The sequence below is a fragment of the Lissotriton helveticus genome, chromosome 7 (genome assembly GCF_964261635.1).
Source record: "Lissotriton helveticus chromosome 7, aLisHel1.1, whole genome shotgun sequence".
Lineage (NCBI taxonomy): Eukaryota > Metazoa > Chordata > Amphibia > Caudata > Salamandridae > Lissotriton > Lissotriton helveticus.
In genome coordinates, this window is record NC_136068.1 from 408,069,285 (window position 1) to 408,088,016 (window position 18,732).

An 18,732-nucleotide genomic window follows, 5' to 3' on the forward strand; every position below is an offset into this window, starting at 1 on the left:
TGTGTATTGACTTGCTGTATGTTCGACGTCCTTCAGACGTAGCACTTAATAAGGACAATACACAATTGTTATGTTATGTTATGTTAATTGCGATTTATATAGCGCCAAATCACCGACAGGTCTCTTAGTGCTTGCTTTGGGAACCCGTCCTGGCTTTCCCTGTGAGATAACCCCTACTGGGCATCCCCAAGGTGAAGACCAGGCATCCCATCGCGGTGAGGCCGTAGTGGAGATTAAGCAAGCTATTGCTCAGAGTTGCAGAGGGTGAGGCCGTAGTGGAGATTAAGCAAGCTATTGCTCAGAGTTGCAGAGTGTGAACCCAAGATTCGAGTAGGCACTGAGGCGAGAATTATCGAGTCCGTGGACATTTTGAGCTCAAGACCATGCCGCGTCAGGAATTGAACTCTGGTCCCGGGTCCGACCTCTGCATCAGGGTCTGCCTTCTCTAACCAGTGAGCCACACTTCTCCAAATAAATCCTGTAACACGATGGGGTATCTTGGCGCTAATTAACATGTATTGTTAATCAACTGAACGGTCCTCATGTTACCGACCTCAGAGGGATGAAACCTGGGAGTGGATGTAGAGCTGCTGACTCTGGAACTGGGGAGTCAGTATTAAAATCTAGGCGTTTGCTCAACATCCTGTGAATCTGGGCAAGTCCCTTAATCTCCTGGTGCCTAAAAAACTAAACACGTGGATGTGTCCTTTTGTAATGTAAGCGGTGCATATGTAGAACTCTCCAATACCTTCGGGTCGAGTTCGAACAATATAAAACCTATTTTTTTTAAAAAGAAAAAAGGGTGGGGCGTGAATCACCCATTGACCCTCCCTTTGAGTATTTTTATGTGCACTCCAGGGTGCAGCGCCGGGGAAACAACTGTGCAACTTCCCTCCTAGCAGAGGGAGTAGAGAATCATTTGACAGAAACCCCCACCCTCAGGCCTTCCTGATTGTGGCCTTTGTTTCTGAAATCCTGCCCAGGATGGGTTTGAGGGGCAGTCCTCCAACATATGAATGTCTAACTTTTCCCCCTTACCCCTCCCTTGCTGCGAAGTTTCCACGTATCGATAGATATAGGAGGCATTGTTTTACTATCAGTTCAAGACTTGCGAAGTTTTACTGCTTGTGAAACAGTACCATTTCAGTGACTACCCTCCGAGCGCGGAAGCTTGTTTTTCTTCTCTTTGGTATTCTGAGGGAGCCGGACAGCCCCCTTGCCTGATCCCAGACAGTTGTGGTGCGGGAACCCCTGACATCTTCGAAGTTGATGTTTGGAAAGCTGTTTATTTGGAAGCCAACATTTTGTGAGTTGTTTTCACTTTTGCTGGCTTTACCTTGGTGAGTGAACTGTTGAAGCCCTCGGACGAGGGTTCGGCTGGCAGCACCTGATGAAAACCCTAGCCATGGGAAAAGCGTTTGGAATATTCCTTTTTGTGTGCGCGCTGGGACCAGCATCTGCCGAGCATGGTGAGTAAATGGTTAATCAAAGTGCGTTCACTTTTCTGTAAAGACGTTACCACGCAAGCCGTATGGTTGGTACATGGAGCATGCGTAAGTGTGAGTGGGTATGGGAGCATGGTCAGCGACTAGCTGCCGCCCCCCCCCCGATCCGGCACCCAACACCAAGGAACGTGGACACGAGACGTGTTTACTCTTTGGAAGGCGGGCGCTAGTCGCCCGGCCGTATTTATTAAAGTATGAAATTAAAAAGGGTTTTAATTGCATAATCAACAATGAAATACAAAAATCAGCAGGACATTCAGTTATACAATCGTAATCAACAAGTTTGAGAGCCTGACCTTAACAAAACTCTAATACAAGTTTTTCCTAGCTTAACTAAACATCCTATCTTGATTTTTGTACATTTCTGGCCATATGGCAGGGTCACTACCGGTGTCAGGTCCTACAAGCGGCGCCTTCCCCTTAGAAGTGCGCATGCGCAGTGTTACCCCGGGAATTGCCCGGTCTACGCCCCAAACTCCATTTACCCACTAAAGGAGGGCCCTTACTCTGCGCCGATGGCGTCATGAGTCCACGCGCGCGGGGTGGCTACCAGCCTAAGGAAAGCGTGAACTACTCCTACCCGCGCTCCTTTGCATATTACCTTGCCCCTGGAGTACTGGGAGTGGCCCGCAGGCTCCTCCCCCTGGGCGGGAACCTCCATAGGATGATGCCCGCCCCCTCAGACCTCAAATATGTGCTCACCGATAATGACCTTACCGCATGCCCCATACCTAATAAATACGACGACCTATGGAAAAAAAAGTCTAAAGGACAACTACACTGGCTAATAAATAACAGTATCCACGCATAGCTAAAGGGGAAAAAAGGCCTAACGATACATGGCATAAAATTACAATTCGGTTCACGCATGTTGCTCATAATCACCATAACTACGTATATCTACAAAGGGAAAAAAGGCCTAAAGACACATATCTTCAAATATAGTTCACTTCACACATCATTTTTCTACAAAGGGAAAAAAGTCCTGACAACAGATCACAAAATACCACAACAACCTACTCTCTCCCGCGGTCTATACCTATGAAACTTACCATTAGACCGGACATACGCTGCTTAAACTTTGTACCAAGGGATGGTGGGTGGGAAACAAAGAGGCCCCGAACGCGGGGCACAACGTTCAGCGAGGGAGCGTCCAGGGACAAGGAAGTCTCCTGGGCGCTCCCTACCTCTTATTCCCGAGGGGCCGGGTGGCCCCTCCTCACGCCCGCCCCCCCCGACCCGGAACCAGTCCATTGATTCCGGGTCAGGAGGGGCGCCGGCCAATCGGCGGTGGGCCGCGCCCCCAGGGCACGCCCCCACCGTCGAAAGACCCGAGGGGAGGGGGGTGAGGCGGTCGCCGCGCCGCCATGCGTGCGGGGGGGCCGAGGGCCCCCCCTTTTCACATGGTCAGCGACTAGCTGCCGCCCCCCCCCCGATCCGGCACCCAACACCAAGGAACGTGGACACGAGACGTGTTTACTCTTTGGAAGGCGGGCGCTAGTCGCCCGGCCGTATTTATTAAAGTATGAAATTAAAAAGGGTTTTAATTGCATAATCAACAATGAAATACAAAAATCAGCAGGACATTCAGTTATACAATCGTAATCAACAAGTTTGAGAGCCTGACCTTAACAAAACTCTAATACAAGTTTTTCCTAGCTTAACTAAACATCCTATCTTGATTTTTGTACATTTCTGGCCATATGGCAGGGTCACTACCGGTGTCAGGTCCTACAAGCGGCGCCTTCCCCTTAGAAGTGCGCATGCGCAGTGTTACCCCGGGAATTGCCCGGTCTACGCCCCAAACTCCATTTACCCACTAAAGGAGGGCCCTTACTCTGCGCCGATGGCGTCATGAGTCCACGCGCGCGGGGTGGCTACCAGCCTAAGGAAAGCGTGAACTACTCCTACCCGCGCTCCTTTGCATATTACCTTGCCCCTGGAGTACTGGGAGTGGCCCGCAGGCTCCTCCCCCTGGGCGGGAACCTCCATAGGATGATGCCCGCCCCCTCAGACCTCAAATATGTGCTCACCGATAATGACCTTACCGCCACAGGCCAGTATTGTTAACCGACGATCTGGCCTCCCCCTGTAGCCCCTATCTAAGGACATATCCTCCTACCCCAGCCCTCCAGCCAAGCCCAGATATTGTCAGCCCATAGGACATTACCCTCTTCTGTCAGATGAACCCCGTCCCTCAAGTAATACTTTTGACCCCAGATGCACCCATGAGGTATTGACTGTAACACGGGGGTTCGGAACAACCTATCCAGACGTGTGTTGATCCTCTTTACCGAGTGATTCAAAGCCCTGACTGAATCGCCCCCCCGCCACTGAAGTCGAGGTATTAGTTGTGACCATACTAGTGTGCACCCGGGGCAGGTCCTAGCTATCCAACCCGCTGTTGAGATAATCTCCTCAATCAAGGTGCGCCTGCCCAGTGTTGCCAAATCGTTCTCCCCAAGGTGAAGTATCACCACTGACGGTGGAGCCCGCTGGCGTGCCAACAGCCCTTGGAAGAATCCCCTAAACTCGTGAAGACACAACCCTCCTCTGCCAAAGAACGTGATATTCAGCCCTAGTTGTGCCGCCCTTTCCTTCTTGTCACCTGACAGGAAAACACATTCCGCTCGCTTAACATATGAATGACCAACAATCCAGACATCGTTCTTCGTTGTTTCCTGGTCGCCGCTCCGTGCCGATGAATATTGGCGGTGCCCGACGACAAATTCCTCCCCTGCGTAACAGGTCTGAGAAACTGTAAGAGAGCGGAAAAGAGACCAAGCGTGAGTGACAGGTAATCATAGCATGTCAATCCGCACATAACGTTTATAGCAGTCTGACGACCACCTCCCAATTGTCTTCACTCTGTCCACTGGGAGGCCCCCCGCCACCGCCTCAGTTGCTGCCCCAATCCTGAAAGAATGAGATCCAAAATCTCTAGGGTCAAGACCCGCTTTTGTAACCCCAATTTCGAACACTCTCCTGAATTGATACCTGGTCAAGGGGCTCCCGTCGGCGTGACAGAGCAACGCCCTACCTACTGAACCGACCAATAATCCCATGAGTGTTTCCACGTGCCTCACCGGGCAGCACGGGTTGGCGGGGGCCCGTTGCAGAACTATGGTGTGACCCCTAGCTTCTTGATCGGTCTTTGATTTCTGGATAATCACCCACATGGTGTCACCCCTTATCGTCACCCCAGCCTTCTGCAAGCCACCTAGTATGTCAGCCTTAGATCCTGCAACAAGTTCACTAATTCTCAGCGCCCCATAAAATGCCAGGGAGAATGCCGCCCTAAAAAGAAGCACTTCCCACTCTGAGTTACAAACAATCTCCAGCGTGCCCAGTAAGGCTGTTAGCCGGGCCAACCCCATGGGCTTCCTTTTGTCCTTCTGGTGTCCTTGAATACGGCGCCATCCCCTTAAAGCCTTGCGTATCATAAAGGTATTGGTGGGATCCCGAAAGCCCCTAGCTTGAGCGAAGAATGACACTGCTGCCCTATGTCTGGTTGCCGCTGCTACTGAGCGCCCCTCTTTGTGCATCCATTCTAAATAGGCTGCAAACCCATCCTCCTTTGCCCAAAGCACTTCCCACTGTGGCCCCAAAAAGGAACAATAAGACAGAAACGCCCCTTCGTAAGCCGTCTTGGTCCTGGGGGCTAGGCTAGCGACCACGAGGTCTTGTAATCTGGGGCACCAATCTGCCAAAGTACTGCTGGGAAGTGTGCTGGCGAGGGGTCTGCTGTGGGGAGATGTTCCCTGAAAACCTGCATTTTGAAGCGAGAAAGGGCGTCAGCAGCATTGTTTAACACACCAGGGACATGTTTGGCACTAAAATTAGCATTCAGTTTAAGGCAACGCAGAACAATTTCTTTGATCAAACGAAGTATGAAAGGACACCGCGCCCCCTGCTGATTGATACAGTCCACCACTGTCATGTTATCTGACCAAAACACCACTGATCGGTTACATAGGTGTTCTGGCCAAACCATCAGTGCCACCCATATTGGAAAAAGCTCCAGGAAGCCAATGTTGCCGAGCAAACCCCATGTGTTCCATTCTCCTGGCCATTGTTGAGCGACCCACCTATTCCCTAGGATGGCACCAAAGCCCACACTACCGGCCGCGTCGGTCCATAGTCCTAACTCCGCTGATGTAGTGAGTGGGCCGGGCCAGACCACCCTACCGTTAAAATCCTCCAGGAATGCCATCCAAATAAGCATATCCTGGCGAATTTCAGCCGATAGGCGCGTGCGGTGGTGCTTTTCCCTCAGCCCCTGCATCGCGTGCGCGATGGAGCGAGAGAAGGGGCGAGCCATTGGGATGATTCTTAGTGCGAAATTCAGTTGCCCTACCACCTCCTGTAATTGCTGCAAAGTGACCTTCTCCTTCCGGAGGCATAACTGTAGCGACGTCTTGAATTTGCGCACCTTGTCCTTAGGTAGTCTAAAACATTTCTCCATTGAGTTTATCTCGATGCCCAGAAATTCCAAGCAGGTGGTCGGGCCCACCGTCTTCCCAGGCGCAAGCGGGACCCCAAAAGCCTGCATGAGCACGCAAAACTCCTGCAATGCCAGTGCGCACTCCTGAGAACCCGCTGTACCGAGGAAGAGGAAATCATCTAAGTAATGCATGACTCTTTGATGGCCTGTCACCTGTCTCATGGCCCATTCCAGAAATGAACTAAACATCTCAAAGTAGGCGCAAGAAATAGAACAACCCATAGGCATGCATTTGTCCATGTAGAACCTATCCCTAAAGGTGAAACCTAAAAGATGTTGGTCCGCCGGGTGGACTGGGAGGAGGCGGAAGGCGGACTCTATGTCTGATTTCGCCATCAGCGCCCCGGGTCCCGTGGCCTGCAATAAGGTCACAGCCTGATCAAAAGAGGCGTACTTAACACTACAGATCCCTTCGTCAATGGCATCATTCAGTGAGGCCCCCTTTGGCGCTGATAGGTTATGAATCAATCTGAATTGCCCCTTCTCTTTCTTGGGGACAACTCCCAGTGGGGAACACACAAAATTGTGTACTGGCACTGCAGAAAAAGGGCCAGATATCCTGCCTAAGGAAAGCTCCTTGTCAATTTTGGCGGCCACAACAGCCGGATTGTGTGTGACTGATAATTGATTCCTACAGTGCGCACTGCCTGTGTATCCCCCGGCCGGGATCCTAAAACCTTTGGAAAAACCTTCCTGGAGTAGGGTGGCTGCTTTGTGGTCAGGGTATCTGTTCAAGAATGGAATCATTGCCACCACGTCCACAGGAGTGGGGGGGCGTGACGTGTCTGACTTATAGTGGCCTTCCCCTACCCCTCTGCCCCGTGTTACCTTGCTTGGACCTACAGGTAGATTCTGGGTGAGAGGGGTGCCCACAGGAGGCACATGCATGCCTAAACTTACACGCGGCCCTTGTGCAGGTACGCTTATTAAAATCCCAGCACACCCCTTTCTTTTCTGGCCCACCTGCCCTAAATTTCCCAGGCACTTCACTCGTTTGGGGGGGCCGAAAGGGCTGCTGCGGTCTAGTGAACACCCTGCCCGCACCGAACTGAGGGGGAGGTGCAGTGTCGGAGAACTGTTTGTGCCAGGCCATGGAGTCTACCGTGTCCCATGGTAATGCTCTATTGAATTCCAACGCCTTCCTAAAATTTACATCATAACCCTTCCATGCTTCCCCAGAATACTGTTGACTCCACCCCACAATCCTGCTCGAGTAGCAAGCCAATGCAGCCTGCAGATCTGGAGGACGCTCAGCCTTAACTGCAGTGAAAACGGCCCATGCTTGCATCCAATTATTGAGATTTTCCTCAACCCTGAATCTAGTACACTGCGCCCTCCATTCACTTGGGAGCATCCACTCTTTCAGTGCTTTTGCCTGCTCCATTTCCCTATTATCCAATAATAAAGAATAAATGTACACGTATTTATCAGCCCAAATCATTTCTTTAACCGCTAAAGACACATGTTGTGCTAGATTTTCGCTCCTAGAAGGTACTACACCGTCCCCCAAGAGTGGCAATGCCACTTCCTTACCAAGTGCGGGCACCATGAGCGGCTGCCCTTGTACTCCGTCCAGCTGGGGAACACTTGGACCTGCAAGGGGAGAAGAAATTGGCACTGCAACACTGTCGGCTCTCGGTGCCGATCTGATTTTTTCCACGAACCTTGCCGCCTCTGCCGCATGGTCTGCAGAATTCGGGAAGGCTCCCCCTTTTTGGAGCCATGGCATCATGGCCGTTAACTGAGCTACCAATTCGGGCGGCATTGAGTCTACGTTACCCCCCGGGACAACAGGTACCACTGGGGTTATGCCCAATGGTCCTGGCACAGCTGGCGGGGCGGGCGCCGGGTGTGGCCCGCCTGCACCCGGGATTGTGGGCACCGGTGCAGGAGCAGACCCAGCGTCTACTGGTTGACCTGTCGGCACCGGCACCACAGGGGCAATGGGTGTAGGCACATGCGGGGGTGGGACCGCCGCGGGCGGTGCGGCGGGTAACGGATCCACTGGGCCTGGGGTGGGGACCGCCTCCTTGGGCCGTTTGGACCTAGGTTTCCCTTGCGGGGTGACAAATTCCCCTCTCGGCACTGGTGCCACCCTCTTGCGGATCGGTCTCCCGGACGGGCCCGGTGCCTCGCCCTCTCTATCCTCCAACCGAGCTTCCCGCTCCTTAATTTGTCCTAGCTGTTGCTTAATGTCGCTCATCTCCCGCATCATAGCCCGCATCATAGCCTCCATGTTGGACCCCCTTTTTCCACCCCTTGGACCTGGCATGACGCTAAACCCAAAAACACCCGCTGCCTACTTAGTTCCCAACAGGTCAGCTGTGTGTACCTTTCAGATGGAGGGTCACCAGGGGGCTTTCAGCACCATGCAACGGCGACCGCAACACTAGCGGCTTGTCCGCTTATGTAAGGGGGTGAGTAAACCTAATGTAGACCCACCCGGCGGCCACCAGGAGCGATGAATGCTAGCCCCCCGTACCCCTCTTACCGACCAGTCACTCGTCCTCGCCTGCGATAATGATCTGCGGCCCCTGCTCACACCACTTTGCGTGCTGGATGCTCTTCCGTCCTGTCCGCTAGTCCAATTTCCTGGAATTAACTTGTGTTATTACCGTGTATAAGCGACCTTTAAATTAACACTCCGTCCAAGGCCAGGACAAATCTGGACCCGTATCTGCACTTACTCCCCAGAAATGTAAGGATATGACAATAAATCACTTATTAATCGAAATTACAATAATACATTAGTGAAAACCTTTCAAAATTGTCACCTCGTTTTCAAGAAAATTGCACCCTCTGTGACACCTCCAGTCCCCTGAATTACAAATAAACACTGCAGTGTAGCGTGAAAATAATTACATAGATGTACTGTGCAATGACATTAATAATCAATCACTTAATAACTAACAATAACCTTGTTAGCAATGGTCCCTTGTTTCACCATGCAATTGTACACCTTGTGTCACCGGATGAACAACAAATTAGCTTAATCATCAATGTAATGCAGCCGTGGAAAACAGTTTCTTCCTACAATTATAAACTTTCACCGGGGGTCTCCCATCCAGGTGCTGCCCTGGTCGACCCTGCTTAGCTGCAAGCGAGACGCTTGTGTTCCGCTGGAACAACCTCTCCGCTCCGACTCGCCGAGGCGGGAAAACCCTTGTGTGTACCGCGTTACCTATGCGGTTTAAATTTGAGTCCCGGAGCACACCTTCGAAATACAAAATTAGCAGGGCGGCCCCTCGTGAGCTGGCCCGCTGCTTAATTGGTTACAGAATGCCCACCCCGGCTTCTTTCGCCGTTCTTCTGGGAGCGCGCCAAAATTCCTTGCTAAAACAATGGGGGCGCCTTGATAACGTATTCCTGGCCGCCCTTCGGCACGCACTCAGCCCGTCCCCCTCCGACCTGGCCAGCGAGCTACCACTGCCCCTACCCGATACCTCAATGAAACACGCTTCCTCCACCGCACGAGCGCGCCGCAGTACCGGCCCTGCGTGACGACCTCGCAGGATCCAAAAGGCCCGAGTCTCCGCAGACCACGATCGGTGAGGCGACGCACTGTGTCTCTCTCCGCGGCCTGAAGCAGTCCGTTCTATCCACAAGCGATCGGCTTTTGAACCTGAAAAAGAAACGGGGAGAAAATTATAAAACAAAGAGGCCCCGAACGCGGGGCACAACGTTCAGCGAGGGAGCGTCCAGGGACAAGGAAGTCTCCTGGGCGCTCCCTACCTCTTATTCCCGAGGGGCCGGGTGGCCCCTCCTCACGCCCGCCCCCCCCGACCCGGAACCAGTCCATTGATTCCGGGTCAGGAGGGGCGCCGGCCAATCGGCGGTGGGCCGCGCCCCCAGGGCACGCCCCCACCGTCGAAAGACCCGAGGGGAGGGGGGTGAGGCGGTCGCCGCGCCGCCATGCGTGCGGGGGGGCCGAGGGCCCCCCCTTTTCATTCTAAGTGCTTTAAATGGGCAAGTGCTGCTCGGAACGGAGTACGGCACTTTTTTTATTTTGAGAGGAAGAGTACCGACATTTCTCAAGACAGACATAATACTTTTAATTAGAGAGCACCGGCACTTCTCAGTTACAAGCAGTACCTGCACTTCTATTTTTCCATTTCAAGGACCAGGAGTACTGGCACTTCGAAGCATCCGAAAGTCTACCCTCACCAGGCACCGGTATGCCACTGGTGATGCCATTGGGCAAACTGTTGAAAGTGCAAGTGTCCCGTATCACCTCGCCATTGTATGAGACTAATAGATGAAATGTGTGCCTTTTGCTCAAAAAGTGACTACTAGAGTAGCCTTCACCTTTATTTTGCATAACACACCTACAAGTACAGATGTCACAGTGAACGTCCTCCACATGCTTTTTCGGGATCTATGATACCCCCACCATCCTCTACCCATCCATGCTTTGTGTATTGATTTACGGCTTGTGGTGCACTGGTACATTAGGCCAGGTTCTTAATGGGTGGATGAAAGGCGTGTATCGCGTCTTTAAGTGCTTGTGGACGGGCTCCACTTTTCATCCTAAGGAGACAGACATGAACCTTTTCATTCAATAGATGCTGATGACAAGCCATTGACAATGTAGCCTGGGTTCACTGTGCGAGCAGGGCGCTGAGCAGTCACAATGAACCCTGCTAGAGTGATGTGAGTGAGGTCGGTGTGTGTGAGGTGCACATGGCATAATATGGAAAAATTGCTCATCGAGTGAATGTGCCTGCGGATGAGAGCTGTGCACAACCTGTGAGCCATAGCGATTATAAAGAGACACAACTCGATTTCTTTCTCCAGACGTTGATAAAATAAGTATCTCTGGGCAAGAATACACACATTTTTGCCTAGAACGCTGCAAAGATAGAATTGCTGTCGCTGGTGAATGTTTATTATTCCATTGTTGAAACCTCTGAACTTCTCACAAGTTCGCCATGCTCTTCTGTTTTTTTTTTTTACAGCTTTTATCTGATGAACATATGATTTGTAAAGTCGTATATATTTATTAAAAGCTGCTATGAGATTGAAATATACTTGGATTCATTCCTTTTTAGGTCTCGCCTAGACGAAAGCAAAAGCGAAGCTTTTGCTGTCTAGTGCGAGACAACTTATGTTGTCACTTTTGGGGGAATGTGGACAGCAGACTGCCACGCGCTTTTTGTGGCAGAGATTTGACCTCGTGGGCACGCACGCCCAGCCCGGCGCCGTGCACGTCCCCTGCCACAGATTCCCTGAACACACACATGCACACGCAGGCAGGAAGGCACACACACACACGCGCGCACCCCCCTACTTCCCCCCACTCACCGGCACCCCCGCCCCACACACACAGGAGCGCACCTACACACACGCACGCACACACACATACAGAGACCCCCCCGCCGCCGCCACCGCCACTGCAGCCACCGCATACATACAAGCGCCCTCCCCCCAAGCCCCACTTACCGCCATTCTAAACGCCACCGCAGCCACCGCATACATACAAGCGCCCTACCCCCCTAAGCCCCACTTACCGCCATTCTAAACTCTTGCTGCCTCCCCGGGGCTCTCCCTAGGGCATGGGAGCCCAGCTTCACCAGCACTGCTTCTCTCCGTGGGCGCATGCGCGGGCTTCCGAAGACGGAAGTCCCGCCCCATGGAAGGTTTCGGTTTCACTGTCGGAGCTGGTTTTGCTGGGAGGAGGGGGAAGGAGCCAGGTGCTGGTCCCGCGTTGGCACACTTGTTGCTGCTGCTGTAGTCGGGCAGGATGGCGGGCTGCTGCCTTTCGGCGGAGGAGAAGGAGCAGCACAGGATCAACACGGAGATCGAGCGGCGGATCAAGAAGGACAAGCAGAACGCTCGCCGCGAGCACAAGCTGCTGCTGCTCGGTAAGTGGCCGCGGGCTTGCAGCTAAGTCTCACTACAGTCTTAACATGGCCGCGCCCCTCCTAAGGCAGGCTATACTGGAAACGCGGCTTTATGGTACCCTGTTGGCCTTGTTGCACTTTACTCTCTGTTAGGTGTCCCCAACATGGCAGCTGAACACGTTCCATGATGCTGATGCACACAGGATCTCCGTGCATGCACACTATAGCTAGGCAGCCACAAACAAGAGCACTCAAAACTGTTTCCCACAGACTGTGTTTACAACACCCCGCATGCGTGATGAAAGACGAGTTAGCGCAATGGCGCCCCCTGCTGGAGCCTCCCTCACATCTACCTGGAGCAGCGTTCCATGGCCGCAGTACTGCAAACTAGCGTATGTTTGAGGCACTACACCTTCTTCCCTCGCTAAGGCTGTTTACCCGCTGGCTTCCCATCCCAATAGTCATAGGCACCGCGGTCGCAGCTCTGCTGAGCTCCAAGGCTACCCCTGCCTGCTCACCAGCGAAGGGCTGGGCTGCTCGGCACACTGAGGCAGCGGATAGAGTAGGTGCCAATGTCGCCGTAATTTTTACTGCACACACTGCTCCGCATGGCTTGGAGCGGCTTATAGAACGCAGGAACATACCCGCAGCCCCGCAAACTAACAACCAGCGCATCCGCGGCCAGAAACTACTATGCCTGGCTCCCACCTGGGGCTGAGGGTCATGGGCTCCCATGGCCCTCTCAGCCCCCACTAGACAGTGCCTTGCAGCTCTGTAGGCGGTACCGGGGGACTGGCGGGCGGGGTGCTGGTGCATCCCAAGGGCTATCTTTGAGCAACCCCAAAGACCAGATGCTACACCTCAGAGTGTTCCACGCATCCCATTCTAATTTCCACTACATCCCCTTCTACATTCCCCGCTGTCTCCCTCTCCTTCTACCCATCACCCCACCCGAAGCTTCTCACCCACCGCACACTACCCTTTCTCATCCACGGCTCCTTTCCTCTCATGTTACCTTCTCTACTCCTGCTGCTCTGTCTTCCTTGTCACCCCACTGCATTCTTCGCTCATCTGCCCCCGCTCTCTTATTCTGTCCATCAAGGCCCACCTGCCACCTCCTTCTATCTCACGCACTTTGCGCTAGTCATTGGCTTGTATCCTGTTTAACCTCAACCCCTCTTAGATCCCCCTGCATTTATAATGCAATAGGACTCGCATTTGCAAGAGGTTAAGCTATTGGCATGGTCATTTACAAGGCCAATAACTCAAACTCTCCTAAATGCGAGTCCTATTGCATTGCAAATGCTTGTTATATATGATTTTAGACTATTCTCATAAGTGTGACCCGCTTTTCTGTCTTCACACTTTCATCCGATGAGCGTGTTATTTTAATGAAGTGTATTTTTAGGTCTCGCGCCTAGCGCGATACACTGCGCAGCGAGAGTCAATCACACCTAACCACACACACAAACACACACACACAACTACACACAACCACACGCACACACACAAACCCACACACAAAACCACACCCACACCCCCACAATACCACACACAACCACACACACCCACACAACCACACAACCACACACACCCAACCACCCCCCACAACCACACACACACACAACCACACACACACACAACCACACACAAACAGCCACACACAACCACACACGCAACCAAACACACACAACCAAACACACACACAACCATACACACGACACACACAACCATACACACGACACACACAACCATACACAACCATACACACACAACTACACACACCACCACACACACCACCACAACCACACAGCATCGGTGCACCATTTCTACGGGCACACACACCACCAGCCATCAGTGCACACATCAATTGTTAACGCATCCACAATTAACTATTGTAGCAATCGCAGTATGGCGCACTTTACTTTTTAACATATTCATTTAAAGCGCAGCATGCCACCATTGCTACAAAAATAAATACACATTTGTTGGCCTACAATTTATAGACTTTTGTTGCCATTGGTGTTGCAATATTTAGCAATGCCAATAGCTCAAACTTAATTAATGCGAGACCTATTGCATTGTAAATGCTTGTTTCTGTCTGCCGACAGAATGGACTTTGGATGTGCTGGTGCTGCTCCTGCTCGGCTGCAGTGGCGGTGCTTCTCTTCACCCCCACCCGGATGCCTGGCTGTGCTGGCGTGGGGTTTCCTGGACTGTCTCTTGGCCTGCCGGGCTTACTGGGAGTCAGTCTCTGTTCCTGGCAGAACCCTGCTTGGCTGCCCGGCCCTTTGCGGCTGGGGTGTGTGTTCCTGTTGCCTTCTGGCTCGCCGGTGCGTCTTACCGAGCCTGGCCGGGTGGGACGTGCCTTACTTGCGAAGGTTACTCATTTCTCCTGGCAGTTGATGGGGGGGCCTGGGCGCTGGTGTTGGCCCCAGCCCCGGGTGAGTCCCGCTCGGAGTTTTTTTTTCTTCTTCTGCTTTTTTCACTGGGGTTGAACAGAGATGCTGTTGCCTCCATAATGGCCTGTTACATTGCCTTCAGCATTTCTTACAGCAGGTGGCGGCGGTATGTGTTCTCTGCTTGCCGCAGGCAGGCCGAGCTGCGGCATACGGGATGCTTACTGCAACTCTGGGGTTGAATCTGGCAGCCACGGAGCTGTGAGAGACAGCACACTGCGGGGCAGGAACCTGTCTCTCGGTCAAATTGTATGAGTATGGGAGTGTTCACACGAGCTCATACACAAGTTTAGATAACAATTATGTGCCTGGTATTGGGTGTGCTATGCCTCTGCTGTTATGTGCCTCCGCTGCCTGTGCCTATTTGGCTGTTCAAGGGTTCAGGGGACAGTCTTGGGCGGTTGCGGTGTGCGCATGCTGGATGTTGTCAACGCATGTTTTTGGTTCCGGCTGTGATGATGTCCGGGCAGCCCTGCGGGTGCCACGCTTGGTAGCCTGCAGCTGACTGGCATCTCTTGCCTGTTGCCGTGCTGCACTGTCTTGTGGCTGCGATTTCAGTCCCCGTCCATGATGGCTTCTTGACATGTTGCTATGCTATGCTCTCCATGCATTGTCTCTCCTCCAGCGGGCGGCTGCCTCTCGGGTGGCCCTCACTCATAATTTTGGCGCTGGCCGTCTCTGTCATGCCCATTGCCTGCCGTCATTTTGGGCTCTTCTGGTGCCTGACCCCTTTTTCTGTTGCTGGGGTCTTGCCTTCGTGTTGCGGGCATCGCTGCTGTGGCTCTGTTTTCCTTTACGGGGTCTGGCTCACGCCCCCCTCCCTTCCACACTGCGCTGGCTGTTTCCTGCCCGGTGGCACTCCGTCTCTGGGTGGTTGTGCCTTTGCTGGTTCAGGGCTGGTATGGGCGATACCGTGATGGGGCGTTGGTTTGGTTCCTCGTGGTCCCCCGAGTCCGTCTCGCTTTTTTTACCAGCCTGGTTCTCTTTGTCAGTGCTGGGTGCCTGGTGGTGTGTTTTGTCCGGCCCTTTTTCCTGGTTGCGTGTCTCCCATTTTGCTGTGTGGTGCGTCCTGGTGCCGACCCTACCACACCTGCCTCTCTGGCTGTTCTTTCTTGATTTGCCAGCCCTGGCGGCTGTCGTCCTGGGTGGTGCTGTGTTTCTGCCTCCCTTTTGGTGCTCTGGTGTCTTCCTGGGGTTCCCTGCTCTTGCCGGTGGCTGACTTCCCTGGGTGTTGCAGTTGCGACCTTGGTCCTCCTGGGCCTGCGTGGCCGTCGTGCTCCTCGCCCTTTTGCTGGTGTGGGTGGGTGTTCTTCAGCTGCCCCCTCGCTGGTGCTTGCCCTCTCCTGGACTTTGGTCCTGCCGGGGTATGCTCTCTCTTTCTGTCATGCCTGCCCAGTCCTGCTTCTAGGTGTGTTCATGGTACATGTTCTGTGGTCTGCACTCAGGGTGCTGGATCCACGGTGTGGTGCGGTGTCCGCTTCCTCCTGGTTCTTGGGGTTTGCGCGTGTTGTTGCCTCCATTTTCAGCAGCCAGGGTTTGTCCCGGGCCTTCTTTATGCTGGGGTATGCTTCGTGGGGGATGGCTGGCTGGTGCTGACTCCGTCTGCCTGCCTTTTCCTTCCTGGGTGCTGCTTTCCTGGTTGATCCTGGCTCTGGCGCTCCCTTTTGCTCTGTTGCTGGCTTCTGGGGTTTCCTTGGCTTTGCCCTCATGTTCCCTGCTTTTGCTGTACCCCTGCTCTGTTTCCTGTGTCTTTAGCTTACTTCGGTGGGTCCTGGCCGCCCCTCCTGGTTCGGCCGTTGGTGCTGCTCAGTCTGGTTTGGGCTCCTGCTCTTCCTTTCCTTTGCACACCCCTCCCTGGGGGTTTGTGTCTCTGCTGTTTGGGCCTGGCTGTCTTTCACTGTTGCCCTGTCCTGGGCTCTGGCCCATGTTTTCCCCTCTTCCGTACTGCGGTTGGGGTTCCATCTGGCCTTTAGGGGCAGTTGCTCCCTGGGGTGTGGGGGTCCTGGTCTTGTCTGGTCCACTTCTTGGGTACCTGGCTGGGGTCCGCTTGGGCTTTTCTGGCTCCTGTGCGTTTTCTGGCACCTGTTGGTTGCTTCTTCGGCCCTGCGTCCTTGCCTTTGCTCTCTCTGGCTGGCCTGGCTGTTCGTTCCGCTGGTGTCGGACCCTATCCTGGTGTGTCCTTCTGGGCCTGCTCCTGCTGATGGTTCTCTTCCCGGGCTTGCTTCTCCTGTGGTTCGGTGTCCATGTCTCTACCTGGTCCTGGTGTCTCCGTTCTGGACTGTTGAAGTTGCCTCGGTGGTCCTTCTTCGTTGGCCCTCTTTCTGATGCTTTGTCCGGGCCTATGTGAGGTCCTGGTGTTCGGTGCTTCTGGGTTGGCTTTTCCGGGGTTGCCTCCTGTTGCCCGCTTCCTGCTAGTGTGGCATGGCCTCTGGCGGCGCCTCTTTGGTTTGCTGGCTGTGCGGTCTATTCTCTGCCGGCTGTGGGGTGTGTTTGCCGGGTGTTCCCAGTTGGTTCCTGGTTCCGGTGGCCTGGCTCGCTCCTGTTTGTTTCTGCGAGCTCTGCTCTAGGTGTGGGTGTTTGCCCCCCCTTCTCTTGTTGGGGTGAGGTTCTTTGGTGTTCGTCTTGGACTCTGTTGCGTCCTCCCTCGTGGCTGCGGGTTGTCCACGGTCTGCTGCAGGTCGGCCCTCTGGCTTCTCTGCTTCTTCCGGGTTCCGCTCCGCCATTTTCTCTGTTTGTTTCTTCCTACCTTCTGTGTGGTCCAGTGGTGGTGTGCTGGGGGTCTCCGTTGACCTTCCTGCCCTTGCTTCTGCCTTTGTGCTGCCTGGGCTACTTCCAGGGGCTGGTTGGGCCTGCGTGGGCGGGTTGCTTTGCTCTGATCCTGGCTTCCTGGTTCCTTTCCTTTGTTGCCCTGTTTCTTGGCTGTTTTCTTGACTCCTCTCTGGCGTTGGCTGAAGTCGGGCCTGGTGGGTTTCTGGTCTGTGGGCTGTGCACCATGGGGCCTATTTTCAGCAGCTCCTACCCTTGCTGCGGGCTTGGCAGGGGTATTGGGTGCCTGTGGGTTCCTCCACTGTGCTGGCTCATGTTTTGTTCTGCCCTCTGTGGTTCTGTGGTTTCTTGCTTAGTTGTTTCCTGGTTTGGGGGCTGCCGGGCGTTCTCATTGCCCTGGACTTGTGCCCTGCCTTGTTTTCCCTCCCTCTGGGGTTGTGGGCTTTTGGGGTTTGTGACCAGTGGCCCTGTCTCCTCCCTTGCTGGGCCTGTTCGGTTCCGGCTTGTTGGTTTCTGGTTTTTGTAGACCTCTCTGTTTGGTCCGCTGCTGGTTCTTTCTGGGGGCTTCTTTGGCCTGTGTTCTTTCAGGTTGGCATCCTCTGCCCCTGCTGGTCTGGGTTTGATGGCTGTCCTTGTTCGGCTGGGGACTCCCTTTCCTTTGGGGTTTTTGGCTTCCTGGAGTTTTCTGGTCTCTGGCTCTTTCCCTATCCTTTTCGGCTTGGCCTCTTGCTGCAGCTCCTTCATCTGGGTTGGGTGCATGGTGTTTGTTGTTTGGTGGCCCTGGTGGTGCCTGTGTTTCTTTCCAGGTTGCTAGGCCTCCTCTGCGGGGTCGGGCTGGCTTCCTCCTCTGTCCTCTCTGGGGGCCGGGTCATTTGGTTTAGTGAGTTGGGCCTGTTTCTGGCCTGTGCTTCCCTCCTTCCTTGTTGGTCTGGGTGTTTGTCCCTGTGCCCTGTTGGCTGGTCTTGGATTCTTTCTTTGGCCTTCTTCAGGGTGGTCATGTCTGCTCGGTGTCTCTGTGGCTGCCAGGTACTGTGTGCCTTCCTTGTGGTTCTGGGCTGGGCTGCCTTGTCTGGTGGGTCCATTGGCCGTATCCTTTGCCCTGGTTGCCCTGTCTCCGGTTTGTCTGGTTTTTGGGCCTCCTTGTGGTGGCTCTGGCCTTCAGTTTTTTTCTTGGTTGTCTCCGGTCTGTGTTTGGTCCCTGCTAATCTGTTCTGGGTTGCGGTCCTGTTGCTTCCTGCAGTCCCCCTTCCATCCTTATCGGTGCTCCCTTGGGTTGCTGTTTTTGTTGTGTTTTCCTGGGTGCGTTTGTGGGTTTGGAAGGCCGGTTTTCTGCTTTGGTATGCTCCACTTTGTTAATGAATGGGACGGAGAACATAAGGGACCTGGGGGTATGCTCTATTACTTACCGGTAATCTTCATTACTCCGGGTCCCGTTGTCCTCATCCCATTCATACACCCCTCCCTCCCGCCTGGGCGGCCGGCCTTCCTGTTTGAGCTTGGTTGTACAGGCGGGATGCTGGGTAAGTACTGCTTATGTACTCCCAGTGGGAGGGGCAGTATTAGGGTCCCAGCATTCCTCTTGTATTTTTTTCTGTCTGGAGATGGTTATCTCCACTTTGTTAATGAATGGGACGAGGACAACGGGACCTGGAGTAATG